We start from the raw sequence: 15,218 nt of genomic DNA, 5'->3' as shown, positions 1-15,218 counted from the left end.
GATGAATAAATGACACCTTCTAAGCTTCATGTTTATCTACTACTCTGCTACCAGAGCGATTTCATAGCAGAGCTACCAATGAATTTAATTTACATAATGGTTTATCATATACTCCAATATTTCAAACACACTTCATTAGGCACCACCACCAGCAGTTACATGCTCCCTTATAGTTCTTGCAAACTTTGCTGTGAAATGCAGCCTCTCTGACTGTTAGTGATGCTTTAAAACCAGAGAAAAAAAAACCCTCAAACTACCCAGTCTCTTCAGCTTCTTCAGCTCTGCCTGCACAGAAGGAGCTACCCATGGTCAGTGGGGCAGGTGAGGGGACATCCTGCCCCAGCCAGCGTGGTGAGGGAGACCATTTATGTTTCCCAAACTGAGAGAAAATAGTTTCTCAGTACTAGGTTTTCAACTCTGGAAAAATTACCCTGTTTTTCTAAAAAAAATTATTTACTTTTTTCCCAGAAAGCTGGAGGAAATTAGGACCTGAGGTCCCTGTGGGTGTTCCTGCAGCAGGGAGTTAGGAGGAGAAGGAGGATGGGGAAAATGCAGGTTATGCCTGAGCCAGGTCTGGTTGGGGTATAGCTCCAGTGCTGGGGCCTCCGTGGACCTCTGCAGGTGAACTGAAAGGACTCCAAGCCAGGCCCTGCCAGCAGGACCCAGCAGGTAAGATGCTGCAGAGCACCAGGTTGTGAAGTGCTGGGGAAGCGCAAGAGCCGTGTCAGTCCAGGCTACACCCCCGAGCCTCCCCACCCTGCCACGCTGGGGAAACCTCGGCCAAGGGGACACGGAGCAGCTCACCTGACACAGACACTGGCCTGGAGGGGCTTCCACCACTGCTGCTGCCTGGGATGGCAACAGGACCCTTGGGGAGAAGCCTCCTCCAGCAGGGGAGGTGGCGGGAGCGGGGTCTCTTGCCTTCTGCGGGTGGGCACTGTCAGCCCTGGGCCCCCCAGGGCTGCTGCCCATGCTGCTCAGTGGGGTTACTTGTTTGTATTTTATCTGAGGTTCAGGGGATGCACTGAAATTATACCCTGTACCTTCAGCTCTTCCATAAACTCCTCATTTCTCACATATCTTATAGCAAGGGTAACATAAAGATTATTTAAAAAAATAAAACAGCCTTTCCTTGCATTTATTAAACTTGCTGGAGCATCCCACATGCACCTTTGCAAACTCCAGTATTACCCACAGGGGTCTGATCTGCATGTCACATTAGGCAGATGGAATATTTTATTTATTCCACCTAGGTTGCAACAGAGAATTTAAACTGTTTGCAACAACACGTTTGCGTTCCAGAAAATGGCACAGGATGCTACAGAATGCCCTGACGTTGCTTGTGGACCTGAAATAGATGAGATTGCTGGGAATGGGGAACTCAGACCAGCTACTCCTTGGTAAACATTTTTGCAGCAACATAAAGCAGTTTCAGTGCTGCCAAACATAGATATATTTTGCTACCAGACCCATCCATCTTCATTAAAAATAGTTTTTTACTTGGAGTGAGACTTTAGGGTTTGGTTTATTATTTTTTTGCATTAACCTGAATTTCACAAATTTGACTGTTAAAAGCCATCGTAGCGGATGGAAAATGAGGAAACTTTAACCATTGAACAGCATGTTCTTGCCTTTAGTAGCTTGTCAGTTGAGTGTATGAAAGGTTCAGCTGTGCTCTGATAAGGATCATGAAGGATGTATATGTTTGCATTGTTTTTGGCAAGAAACATCCAAATGATCTGTATTTATTATATAAAATTGATTTTTTTGGCATACATGCTATTTTTCATGGATTTTGGCATCATACCAATACAAACAGGGTGATCTTGAGCAAAGCCATGCATTTTTAAGTCTCTATTTGGAGAATTTTCAAAAGAATCCAGGGTGATGAATTTGTCCGTGAGTTTACTCTTGCTGCAGATAGCAGAACTGGTGGAAAACCACATTTCCAGTGTGGCTGCAAGGTGTCAGTTGCTGCAAGGATTTCATCAACGTTTACAGTTGTTCTTTGCAAGGGAAGCTTTGCGGTGCTGGAAACTCAAACCAGTAAGTCATGGGGAGGTGAGGGAGCTGCAGGTCGGCTTGGGCAGGGGTGGGAACCTCTCTCCAGTGCTGGGATCTCAGCTCCCTGCTTCCAAGAGGCTCCCCTAGAGTGGGATGAACTGCTCTGCTAGAAGCTGAATCCTCAACATCCCAAACACTGATTACATCCTTTTGTTACAAGTCCTTGTAAAAGTCTGCAGAATCTCTCAAAACAGCACTGAGGGATTTGTCTGTTGCCTTGAGCCCTGCAGAGCAGCAGCTCCAGCAGAGCTGGAGGGGGTCAGGGCCCTTGGGCTGAAAACTGTGCAGAGAAAATGTCTGTGGCCCAGTTTTGTTTGAGTGTGTGACACACCAGGCCAGCCCAGGGCCAACCCAGGGCACGAGCACCCCCCTGCATGGTGGGACTCCGGCCGTGGGGTTTGTCACCAGCAAGCTGCCCTGGCTGTGGGGTTTGTCACCAGCAAGCTGCCCTGGTCACCCCTCCCTGTGCCTCCCAGGGGTCTGTCCCAGCAGCGCTGCAGCCCGGGCAGGGGTTTCATTTGCCCTCCGCTGACACCCGCAGCCTGGCTTCCTCTGCAGACATTTGCTATTTTGGTGCTGCAGGTGGTGTTAATATATTACTCTTGAGCCTCCACTTCCTTGTGCAGCTGACTACAATGTAAATAACATCTTGGTTGTCACTTAAAGAGAAAGGGGGGAGACGACTAGAATCGGCAGGGAAATCACAGGCTGAGACTTCACTCGAGGTATTGATCATAGACATATTACAGTCTTCTGTTAAATTCAGCCTTATTCCTCCAGCTCTAGAAAGCTGCTAGAACATGGGGATGGTCAGTGGGAAAAACCTGTGGCTTCTGATGTCTGGGGAGACACTGCAGGTACAGAAGGCTACCACCCCATCCCTGAAAGCAGAGTTTTGGAGCAGGGGGATGTGAGGTGATGGGACAGCCACCTGAGCCAGTAAGTAGCACCATCAGGGAGCTGCCCCTGGGCCTGCTGGCAGTAAGAGGCTTATTAATAACTTTTCCAAACTTTAGTGAAGGGTTTGAAATCAGCAGGAGCCTGGCATGATGCCCTGCTCTTGCCCACCTCCTCCTTGCCTAAAACCAGAGAGCAGGGTCAGCAGGCAACACCCAGAGAAAGGAACATCTAACTGGGATGTGGGGAGTCGACTCCCAGCAACCACACACCAGAATTTCCATTAAAATCCCATGTCCCTTTGTGTGCAGGGTGCTCAGCAGAAATAAAGTGTTGGTTAGAAAGTTGTGACACACAGGACTGCCCCAAGCTTTGCTTTTAACCATCAGCATATTGGGATTTTCTTATCCAAGTGAGAGCACCGAGGGGCAGAGATCACCCAAGGGCTTTGGAAACCAGCCCTGCAGGAAGGGACCAGCCTGGGCAGGAGGTCTCGCAGCCTCAATCTATTTCTAAACAGTCCTCACAGAAAGCCCTGCTCTTGGAATTCATGATGATAAAAATTTAATTTGTATGTCTTGAAAAACCCTGTTGAACCTGGAAAACAGCCCTCCTGGAAACTCATGAGCTCTTGCCTTTCAGAACATTGTTTGCGGAGATAAAAATATTTCTGCCACACTTGTCAGATGTATTTGAAAAACATATTAATCATTTAAACAAATATTATCCCCGAAAGCCTATAAATACATTCACTGGGAGGAATATACCCTTTGTTGTAATATTACAATGAAAAATATGCTAATATAGTTGCCTAATTGCTTGTGTTTGAATAACCTCTTTTGTGACAATAAATGTTTGTGGCAGCATCATTCAAACAAGAAATGGAGAATCTGGTGCTAGAGAGGATGACGTGTGCCTCTGCCATTGCTCCTGATGTGAAAGGAAAAGTGTCCCTTCCTCCTGTGTCTGGACCTGGTGTGGATGGAGAGCAGGTGTCATGGCAAACACTGTCCCCCGGGCCCCGTTCTTGGGCCCAGCAGCCAGGTGACGGGCAGGGATGTTGGAGCAGCTGTGGCCCAACAGGGAAATAAACCCAGACCCTCTGTGGGCACCTGGACTGCGGGATGGGGTGTCCTTCAGGACAGGGTGTCCTGCAGGATGTGGTGGCCTCCACCCAGGTAAGCAAGGTGAGTCCAGGACCAGTGGCTGAGAGCTGCAGAGAACTGACTGATGGGACTGAGCTGTTCCTGTCTGGCCTGGGACTGGAGCAGCAGCTGGAATTGGCCAACTAGACTCTCTGCAGGATTTACAGGAAGAAATAGATCTTGTTTGGTCCCACTGGCACATCACTCACTGCTGAGCCCTCTGGTTAATGGAAGCCTCTCCAGAGGGCTCCTGCACACTGCAGGCTGAAGGCTGGGCAGAGCCCCTGCAGGGTTTTTCCTACAAACTCAGTGATTCTGCTTATTTTCTTAGCCTTACCACACCTTGAGAGTTTAAATAACAAAAGCACAGGCAATATTTATGGTCTCTCCCTATTCCAGAACCCCCAGCCCTTACCTGGGATGCTCCTTCACCTGCTGCCAGAGCTGGAGGAGCCGGGAGGCTGGTCCTGGGCAGGCGGTGGGAACGGGGCAGCCCTCACAAAGGCCCTTTGTGCTGCTGCTTCCCACGGCTTCTGGCTGCAGAGATAAGGATCTGGGCTCTGGTTACAGCTGGGGCTCTCAGCGTCCATCCCGAGATCGGAGCAGGGTGGATTTTTCCTGGAGGTGAAATGAGTTGGGGTGAGGCAGGAGAGCACTGCCCGTGAGCTCTGGGTGGTGAGAGCTCCCTCCTCTGCCTCCATCCCTCACCCAGGCTGGGCTTGACCCAGCACAGGCAGCAGACACAGACAGGGTGTTGTCACTGTGGTTCAGCCTGAGCTAATGTCCAGAGCGACGCTCTTAAAATGGGAATTGGCTCTCAGGGAGAGAGACATGGCTCAGGAAAGACTCGTCTGCCTAAATACCATCTGCTACTCCAAGCCTGAAGATGAGGGAGGGTCTGCCTCTGCCTCTCCTCTGCCATCAGCAACACAAGAGTGAGGAGGCAGAGATAACAGCACTTCAGGAAAATATTCTAAAGTCCTCTTGAAATTCCCATCAAACTCAATTAGCAGGGCTATGATATACCTAAACAACTGGAATGGGTCAACTTCTTATGCTTTGCTGGATAGCTTCCAAGTTGGTAATTAAATTGTGCTGGGCTGCAAGATAAGTGGCTACAAGTGTCTCTTGTGCAGTGGCACTGGTGGCCAGCAGCACAGACACCACTCCCTGGCCAGAAGCTCCACAAGCTGCTTCTCCGTGGGACCAAGCCCTCTTTTGTGATCTCTGCCCCACACACCTGCATCCTCCTGGCTTCTTCTCAGGTGGAAAAAGTTTTCTGCTGGGCTGGACTGATGATGGCCAACCTTCACCTGGAGAGGTGGGGGCTGCAGGAGCCCTCCTGCAGAGATTACCACAGCTGGGAGCCATGGGAGACCCAGTGTGATACATATAGACTGATGAATAATAAACTGGGAAGGTCATACCAGTAACTTGGGATGCAGCAAGGGGGGAGAAGGATGAGCAGTGGGATCTTGCCAGGACTTTCCCTGCTTGGGGATGGGGCTACAGGGGGCTATAGGGGTGATCAAAGGGCTGGGGAAGGCTCCCACTCCTGCCCCATGTGTCTGTCGTGGACTGGCAAGAGCAGGGCAATGTTTTTCTAACAAAGAGTTTGCTTTCAAAAAAATACAGTTCTGGGATGAGTGACAATATTCGTTAATTTGGATTTAATCTGGTGAGTAGAGGGACAAAACAAAAAGTGAAAGGGATATTTTTGGCAAAACAAAGGCTTGGTTTCAGCTCTGTCAAAAGGCGTTTGAGCCTTCTGTTCTGGAAAGATGCTCTGTTTTGAGATAAAGCTCAGCTTGGTTAACAAAAGAAAATGCAAGGGGTGGGAATGAAAAGCACTATCTTGGTCTGGCAGAGCAGGTAAATCCCTTGAGTGGTTGGTCAGGAGGCCACGAATGGGGCACTGACAGCACCTGCTGTGGAGCAGAAGGGTAAATGCACTTCAAAAATGAAGAACTTCATATACAGAGCAATGGTGCCCAGGAACTGCAGCTGTGTTGCCCATCCCTGCCTGCCCAGCAGTGGGTGATGCTCAGGATGGGACCCTCTGCCACCAGCTGGTGGTGGAGGGGAGGGAGCTGGGGCTGGTGAGGGCTCCAGGCTGTGGCCTTACCTCGGAGGCTTCACCAAGACCTGGCCAGTGTCTCCTCCCATCTCTCCCAAGCATTTCCCTGGGCTGTGTGAAGCACTAGTGGTGCAGCCAGCCTCCTGGTGCCCTTCCTTACTCCCATTTGTGCCTCGATGCTCCAAGATCCCATCTATTACTCTCCTGCTCCTTCTGCTCTCCCTGCTCCCTCCCTTGCTCCGTTCTCCTTTGACTCTGGAATCCAGAGTTCAGCTCTGCACGGTGAACATCATCCAAGTGTGGTGTCTCATCTTGCACATTTGGGTAAGTCAGCCATGGAATTATCCTATAATGTGGAAATCATACAATTTCTCTCTGATCTTCCCTGAGCTTAGCATTTCATCTCACTTATACTAAATGCAGCATGACTAAGTAGGCAAGAAAGGGATTTGAGCCCTTTTGTTACTTAAAATGTGAATTAGACGTTCCTGAGGGAAGTTTGTGTCACATTTGCAAGTCAAAAATGCATCAGTTCTCTGTGCACAGACCTGCTCCAGTGTGACGGGGAAGCAGGAGCAGAGCTGGTGCCTTTGGAGGACCCACCACCAGCAGTGGCTGCTGCTTGCAGGTGGCACGGAGGCATCTTTCATCGCAGGCTGAGATGCACTGTCCTGCTCCCTGCTCTGGCTTTGAGGTTAGTTCCAACTTCACAGCTAGAGCAGCTTGTCCTGGTCCTTTTCCAGATGAATTGCAACTATTTCTAAGGCCCCAGTCCCAGTGGCAGTGGGTCTGTGGCTGGTCCCTCCACTGCTGGGCCTGTGACAGGACCCCCTGGCTCCCCAGTAGATAGAGCACTCTGACACAGGGCACAGGCTCCCACCCTCCCCATTTCCCCTGGCCGGGAGCTGGTGAGCACCATCCTCAGGGCTCCCTGTTGTGTGGTGTAAATTGTGCTGCTGCACCTTGCAAAAGGTCAAGCTGAATGACTTGATGAAATGGTTTGACCTACTGAACAGCACTTCAGTCTATTGAAGGACAACCAGTTGTGGCAAGACAGAATGAAGAAGCTGAGCTGGATGGAGAGGGAAAATCTGCATAAAGCCCCAATGTTATTGTCCAGTGCAGGGTGGAGCTGCAGACAGAGCCAACGTGTCCCAAGCCCTGTGTCATGGGGCCACCTCTTGACCCTCCTGTGGCCAGGGGACCCTTGGGATGTCACTTGCTCTTTGCTCCTATTGAGAGTTCCTCTCTGCTAGCAGGGTTTATCGAGGGACATCTTGGACCCCCTCAGTACTTAGAGGTGCTTGCACATGGCTGGGCACCCAGGGAACTCTGAGAATGATGCAGAACTATTTACCCATTTTCTGGGCTAACTACAGGTGCTGATCATCTCTTAGTTTGGGCCAGGGCAGGAGCTGTCACTGTTCTTTGGTGTGAGTGTTTGGATCCTTTGACTATAACTGCAAAAGCTATGGTGAAGCAAAGCCCTGGTTTAAGCCGGTTTAGGTTGATTTCTTACGCATTTTCTCACAGGATTACAACTGAGCGTCCCCACTGGCAGGGGCTCCCGGCTGCTACGGCAGCTGCGAGCGAGGGTGACCCAGGCTGCAGGTTGGAGAGCAGAATTAGGGGGGTTTGCTCAGTGATGATCTCTGCCATGAAGCAGAGAGGTTCCGTTTACCATCCCAAGCAGTGGCCACCAGGGTGTCAGGCTGCCCTGTTCGTGCCTGGGGTGGCAATTTGCATGTGGAACGCACACTTACACAGTAGGCATTAATGGCAGGTAACACTGCTCTCTCCTTCCATTGCATGAGATACAAATAGCAATGTGTCCTTTATTTTTTTCCAATTACACCATATTGGCAACTCTCTCCAGCCCAGTGCAGCCTGCAGTGCTGCTGAAGCTGTGCTGACATGACAGACAGCAGGGAGGGCAGCAGCTCCTGGTGCTTTCCCAGCTCTTTCCTGGTGCTGCCTTGCAGATTCCCTTAGGCACAAACCCATTTTTCACACCAACACTGGAGCCCCTCATCCCTCCTTCTCCAAGTGTCAAATCTCATCTGGGCTCAAGCCTCTGGTGACGACATCTCTCTGGGTAAATTATTCTATTGCCCGATTGACCTCTTGCTTATGAATACTTTGCCCTAATGTTTTACTTGAATTTTCCCTTTTCTCTTTTAAAAGGCTCTTAATTTTTGATGCTGAAAGTCTCTGCCCCTTCTGATTCTGGGCAGTTCCCCATGACTCTGGGCTATTTCCGTGTGAGATCTCCAGGTCACAGAGCTGCTGCCTGTGGGTTCCTGGCTGCAGCATGTCCTGGGGAAGGGGGTATTTTCCAAACACAGCAGCAGGGAGCAGCCAGATGCCTGAAGATCTGTGTTCAAAGATGCAAGAACCATAAACAAGCCTGGCAGTGGCCGAGGAGCTTTCTCCCCACAGAGAGAGGGAGATCAGCCAGGGCAGCTGCAGCCTGATGGAAGGGAATGGGGGCAGGCATGGAGTGGCTGCTCTGCTGTGAGGGAACCTCGGGGCTTGGCTCACCCTGCAGCAGGGACAAGGCAGCTGCACCACACAGAGCAGCCTCGCCCAGCTCGGGCACTGAGGGGACTGACACAAAGGCCAAAAGGAGCACACCCAGCCCTTTCTGTCCTGGAAACCTTTTCAAAGATTTTCAAACCTTTTCTCCCCCTGCCTGGGGAGATGCTGGCATTGGATCCCAAACCGCCATCCTGCAGCTGGGATTCTCCAGGGCAAGGAGCCCTGGGTGCCTTGCGAGGTGGCTGGTCTGGCCGAGGTGAGCTTCACAGCCATGGGGACATGGGTGTCACCTTCCTCCTCATGGGACCGGGGTCCCCACTGCCTGCAGAGCCTGGCAGCCACAGGCAGGGCAAAAAGGAGTTTCTTTGTGGAGCTCAACTGCTGGGGGTGCCAGGGCAGCTGAAGGAAAGAAAGGCTGTGCTCCACAGCCCAGTGTGGTGCTCAGCAGCCTTTGGGAAGGGCCCCGGCTGCTGAAAATGACAACTTGACTCAACAAGCTGAATTGGGAACTCTTTCCAGTCCTGAACACTCTTTCTTGAGATGCAAAAGGTTAAAGAAACCCAGCTGCTTCCAGAGCTCAGCAGCTGAGCTGGAGGGTGGGATAAAGATTTCCCAGGATGGGAGAGAGACACAAACGCTTCGTCTGCCCTTTCGGAAAAATACTCTGGAGTGTTATCTCCAAACAAACACCAGGGTGTGGGAGCAAGCAGCCTGGGCTCCCTTTGGCTCTCTCCCTCCAGCACCCTGGGCTCTTGGGACTTGCCAAAGCCAGAGGGCAACAGCCCTGGCAGAGTCACCGGCGGCAGCTCCCACCGTCGAGGCCTTCAGCAGGAACCACCTAACCCTGCTGCTTGCAGGAAACAGACAAACACGACCTCTGAAGGCATCAAATTAAACAAAGCCCAGTGGTGTTATTTTGGAGGGTTCAGGGAAAGGGGATTGGGGTGTCAGGGGTGCTGCTGGATGGGAGGACTTCAGGTGCAGGCAGGTGGGAGTGGGAGAGGCTGGATCTGGCTGCTCGGGAGCAGGGACACAGCTCAGACCTTCCCAGCACCGGCAGCAGTGGAGGCAGGTGTCCTGCATGGAGAGGTGGTGTCAGATCTACCTCCAGGGTCCTTTCAGGAAAGCTGCTCTGAATCTCCTGGAGCAGCTCTGCACAGGGGAGCCCCTTTCCCATGGCAAAGCAGAAAAATAGTTGCATACTGGAAGTTTAAACCAACATTGATTTTCATGGGGTCTCTTTAAACCTGATCTAGATAGAGTTGCACAGGGCACTCTTGGGACAGAATTGCTACCACCTAATTGATTTTTATTTTATTTTCACTGCAGCAGTGTAATTATGAAAGCCAGCCATAATTATTGAAACACAACTAGAGTATTTCATTATTAAAATACCCCTATGACTTATTATTAATTAATTAAATAAATTTGGATTATATCCCTCAATAATTAATGCACTGAAGTTTATTCTGTGAACTCTTCATTTTACTAGTAATACATCAGCTGTTGGTATTAAAGGAAAACAGAAATCCTGCCGAAGTATTGGAAAAAACCAGATGACTCATCCTGGAGCGCAGTGGGAGCAGGGAGGCTTTGGTCTGGTTGGAAACCAGACTCAGAGAGGCGGGGGTGCTGGGCTGACAGGCTCCCAAGCTCAGTCTGTTTGGGAAACATCTATTAAGTCTCCTGAAGTGTTGCCCAGCGCTGGTCTCTGCTCCGTGAGCAGGGGCAGCGTGTCAGATACTGCCACGGGAGATGCCTCCTCGGGTGGTGGGGAGAAGGGTCCCGGCAGGGACAATGGGAACTGCTCCGTGGCAGCAACAGCAGCCAGGGGGATGCTGAGGGGTCAGGTCACACAGGGGCTGCTGCGTCCCTGGCTCAGGTGACGTGGTAAGAGAGGTCACGTCCCTGCTGGGAGTTTGGAGTGGCATCCCTGTGCTTTGGCTCTCTGGCAGCACTGGGATGCTCCAGGTGCGATCTCTCCAGCCAGGCAGCCAGCCCTGGATCCAGGCAGGAGAGCAGCTGGGTGCACCTGGCTGGAGCCTGCCCCAGGCTTTGGGGGTCCCTCGGGCCCTGCTCTGGTGGGTGTCCTCTACCCATGAGACACCCGGGAGCCACAGCCAAGCACATCTGGGACTGTGTTGCTCCCCAGCTGCTGCTCCTGCAGGAAGTTTCACCATCCACACTAGCACAGGGTGAGTCTGTAAAACTCAGCTTTCCCCCTCAGCATGTCTGAGTTTCGCACATTGTATTTGATGTGTGTTTATAGGAACAAACAGACAAAAACATTGACTGAAAAAACGTGTTGATTCAGACTCTGCACTCGTACTACAGAGCTGAAGCTGCGAAAGGGGGAGAAAAGATTCCAGCTAAATAGTTGTATCATGTTGCTGTGGTAACTGGAGTTTGGAAAGTAAACAGGTTTCTGGGGAAACATCGTTCCTCTCTGCAGGATGGTTTCTCCCTCTTCTCCTCCCAGGGCTGCAGTGGACACAGAGGAGTAGGATGAGGACAAGGAGGTGACCATGGACTCTCTGCTGGGAGCTGAGCAGGTGCCAGGCAGGTTGTGAAGCCAGGCAGGAGGCCCAGGGTCCCCAAACTGTAGCCCAGCCCAGGGTGCCTGTGTGAGGGTCCTGCTCCCTCCCTACGTGTCTGCTCCTGCTTGATTCCTCCTGCTTTGGAAGGAGCAGGCTGGGAAGTGCACCCTGTCTACCTCACCTTGCCCCTAGCACAGACAGCTCTCAGCTGTGGGACTCTTAAGGGCTGTGGGGGTTGTCACCTGCTCTTGATTTCAAAGGAGGCAACAGCTGGAGCAGAACATGCAGCTTTACCAGCTCTGTCTGGGGTCAGGGTCTCCCTTTTCCTCAGCCTCCTTCTGTTAGGCTGACCTTCCCTGTGGCATTTGGGGTTATCCCTTTCCTGGTGCCTTGGGTCAGTGGGGCCTTCTCACAGGGACTGAGGGTGCTGAGCTTCCCTGGGGGCTGAGCAAGAACTCAGGGGCTGGAGGGTGAGTGCTGAACCCCACAGGAGCAGGCAGGGAGGGAAGGGCTCATGGTGGCAGCGTGGTGATCCCAGGAAGCTCCAAGAACAGCCAGAAAATAAAGGAACAGGCTGTCCTAAAGCAGCCACATCTCAGTGCTTCAGAGGCAAAAATGTGACCAGGGTTGGGATCTTGGTCTAGAGGACACTGCTCACCTGCAAGGGGTTTGTAAAGCAGAAACAGGAAAGAAATGAGCATAGGTGTCTGTATGATCGAATCTGAATCATCACATGGCCTATGTGAGGCAGAGTAGAGGATGCTTGTGTTTAGGAACTCTTTGAAGTATTTATTGTACTGTTTCCTAAAGAATTAAACTGTTAATTCAGAGAGCTCAGCTGGATTTACTGGTGTCTGGCTGACTTGGTGAGGCAGTTGGGTTTGCCAGATTTCTGCCTTCCTGCAGGCAGATGCACTCCATGTGACCAGCCTGGTTTGCTCACATGCAGCTCGCTCTGACAGACCTGCTCGAACCAGTAGGCACAGACCAGCTGCAGAGTGAGAAACAAATGGCCTCCCAGCATTATTCCTGTCTTTTAACTGGCCACGTTGCAGAGCTCTGCTGAAGCAGTCAGAAGGACCTCCATACCTTTGTCCATTTTTACTGGGAACTGCCTCTAAGATAAGATGAAGCTGAACAAAATTAGTTTCACGGTATTCCAGGTTCAAGGGTTCCCCTTGGAATCAACCCAGCGAACCCAGCAGTGTCCCAGCCCTTCTGAAAACCTTGTCCCCAGCAGCCCTTTGCCTTGGTGGGTGCTTCTGCTTCAATTGCCTCTCCTCTGGAGCCCCCCTCAGAGCCTCTCCCCTGTGGAAGCAGCCGTGTCTCCTTGGCCCACCATCCATCCATCCATCCATCCATCCATCCATCCATCCATCCATCCATCCATCCAGTCCTGTCTCTGCCCTGGTTGATGGAGGAGTCAGCTCTCAGGGCTGGGACACCAGTGACTCTCCGCCCTTTCCCTTCTCCTGTCCTCCAGCAAGAGGCTCCCAAGGACAAGCCCCACAAGCTTGTCACCAGTGTCTGTTGGGGCTGGTGTCCATAATGGGCTGCAGGGCCCAGGCTGGAGGCAGCAGAACAGCACTTTGAAACGGTCACCAGTGCTGGAAAATAAACCTGCTTTTTGTTAGCAAAGAAAACCTCACCAGCACCCGACTGTAAGAACAAACAAGTCTCCTGAAACCTGTGCTGTTCCAGCCTCCCTCACGCTTACTTTACTGTGCAGTTTAATTCTCACAAGATGCTGCACAGCAGCGCTGTGATTCCCTCCCCAGAATGCTCCTTTTGTAGCTGCCTGCGATTCTCTGCGACCTCAGAGGGTAAAGCACTTAAGTTGCCCTTGAAGACAAAAAGAGAAAGTCTTGTTTGAGGTGAAGTCAGTATCTATCCAATTTTCAGCTGCCGTCACATCGAAATGAGAAATCTGAGGCAGAGCCAGGCACAAATAGCTGATAACAGACTTTCAGGTGCACCTCTTCACTTATCACTTCTAGGGTCACCTCTGTTTCTAAAGACTTGTTTTCCTTAAAAAAAGATTGCTTAGGACATTTAACAGTGTGGTGTTGTGATAACAAACCCCTGTGAGGCTTTAGTTTTATGCCTGGGCTCCTGCAGAGATGCAGAGTTTCCTGGTGCCGGTGTTCCTGGATTTGTTTCTGCAATGACTTCATGGATGGGGTCAGCCAGAGCAGGAAGGGACAAGCTGTCCCTGCAGGACCCTTCCTGCTGCTGCCCAAGGCTGTCCCTTGGGTGCTGTGGGATGGTGGCAGCTGTGACACAACAGCCGGCAGGTCCTCACTTGTCCCCAGGTCTGGGACATGAGCCTCTTCCCACCCTGCTCAGTCTCCTGACCCATAGCCCCTCGGGGTGGGATGTGACCCTTGGAGGAGCCACGAGGGAGCCCAGCCCAGTGCAGAGAGTGATGAACTGACTGAGACACTTGTTTTGAAACAGGGCGTTTGGCACATACGGAGAGATGCACACAGACTGGCGCACAGATTTGTTTAACAAACAATAACCTGTGTTTTGTGCATGAATAAATAATTAACCTTATTTAAAAGAAGAAAAAAATAAATCAGTTTTGCTGTCTACGAGCCTCCTCTCCCCTGTCTGCTAAGTCCCTGAGCCTTCCAGAGCCTGTCCTGTGCCTTAAGAGGTGGTTGGTACCTCGATGCTCTCCTTTGCCAGCAAACACTCCCAAGTGGACACGGCCCCAGGGGAAGACTCCCCCCAAAGGCACACAGGTTCACAGCCAGGTTCAATGTGGACTCAGTTGCCCAGCTGAGTCCATGCTGGCTGCTGGGGAGCAGGGAGCAGACCCCCCACCTCCGCCTGCTGGCTCCACTCTCACACTCCAGCACAATGGTTTTCTGTGCTGCATTTTCTCATGTCTGCTCCAGCCCAGCTCTCCGTGGAACAAGCAAAGCCTCTCCCCCATCTGCTCATGAGATCACTCCTCCAGCTGAACGTGCCAGCTCTGAGGGAGCCTTTGTGGACAGCCAGCCTCAAGCCCTTGCTTGTGCTCCCATCATTTCTGCTCCTGCACTCAATTAGCCTCATAAGTTGTGTCAGGTGTGTGCTGCAGTTTTGCTCAGCTGAGCAAGGTGTTCTCTGCTCCCTGAGCACATGGCCCAGCACACCTGTGGCTTTCCTGTCCAGGGGCAGATTCTTTTCCAACTTCAGCACAGCACCAAAAAGGTTGAAGGTGATTTGTGTCACCTTGCCTCTTAGTCTACTGCTGCTCCTCCTCAAGGTTTTACATTTTGAACAGTTTCCTGATGCTGAGGCTGTAGGTGGGATATATCAGGTGTCTCTCTCTTTCCCTGCACTTACACTGAGGAGTGAGCCCTGAAGGAGAAGACAGATGCCTTGGGAGTTCAGCAGGAGAAAGCTGAGAAAATTAGCTCCTCTTGCTAGGAAGTCAGCACAGCCACCAGAACCCATGTGCTGGAACAGCAGGAACTAAATCCAGGCGGAGACACAAACATGCCTTCCTATGCAAGGAATGTCCTGGTCTGTATTTCTAGAAGCCCTGAGCCCTGAAGAGCCACTGGGTCTTGTACATTCAACCAGAAAATACTCTCCTTCTGTCTCTCCAGATCAGTCCCTACTGTCCCTCTGGCTGATGGAGCAAAAGGAGATAGTGGAGATTCATTCCTGTGGTAGCTTGCTCTGTTCCATCAGCCCATGGCCATGTGGTGGAAGGTAGATGCTGAGGTCTGGGAGCAGTTGCTGTCTGCTCCTGTCCCTGCTGCCCAGGCTGTGCCCTTGGCCGTCCTTCATTCTTTTCCACTTTAAAAGTGTCTCTCTTCAGTGCCAGAGAGCAACTGTAAACAAGGACCTGAGATCCCAGCCTCATCAGGGATGAATAGGGTAAGAGAAAAGGGAGGAATGTAGGGCATGTGTGACTTCAACAAAGAGAGCCAAAAAAGTCATTCTTGGAGAAGGAGAGGAGAA

The sequence above is a fragment of the Apus apus genome, chromosome 16 (assembly GCF_020740795.1).
Source record: "Apus apus isolate bApuApu2 chromosome 16, bApuApu2.pri.cur, whole genome shotgun sequence".
In the NCBI taxonomy this organism is placed as follows: Eukaryota; Metazoa; Chordata; class Aves; order Apodiformes; family Apodidae; genus Apus; species Apus apus.
Note: the sequence above shows the minus strand (reverse complement) of the source record.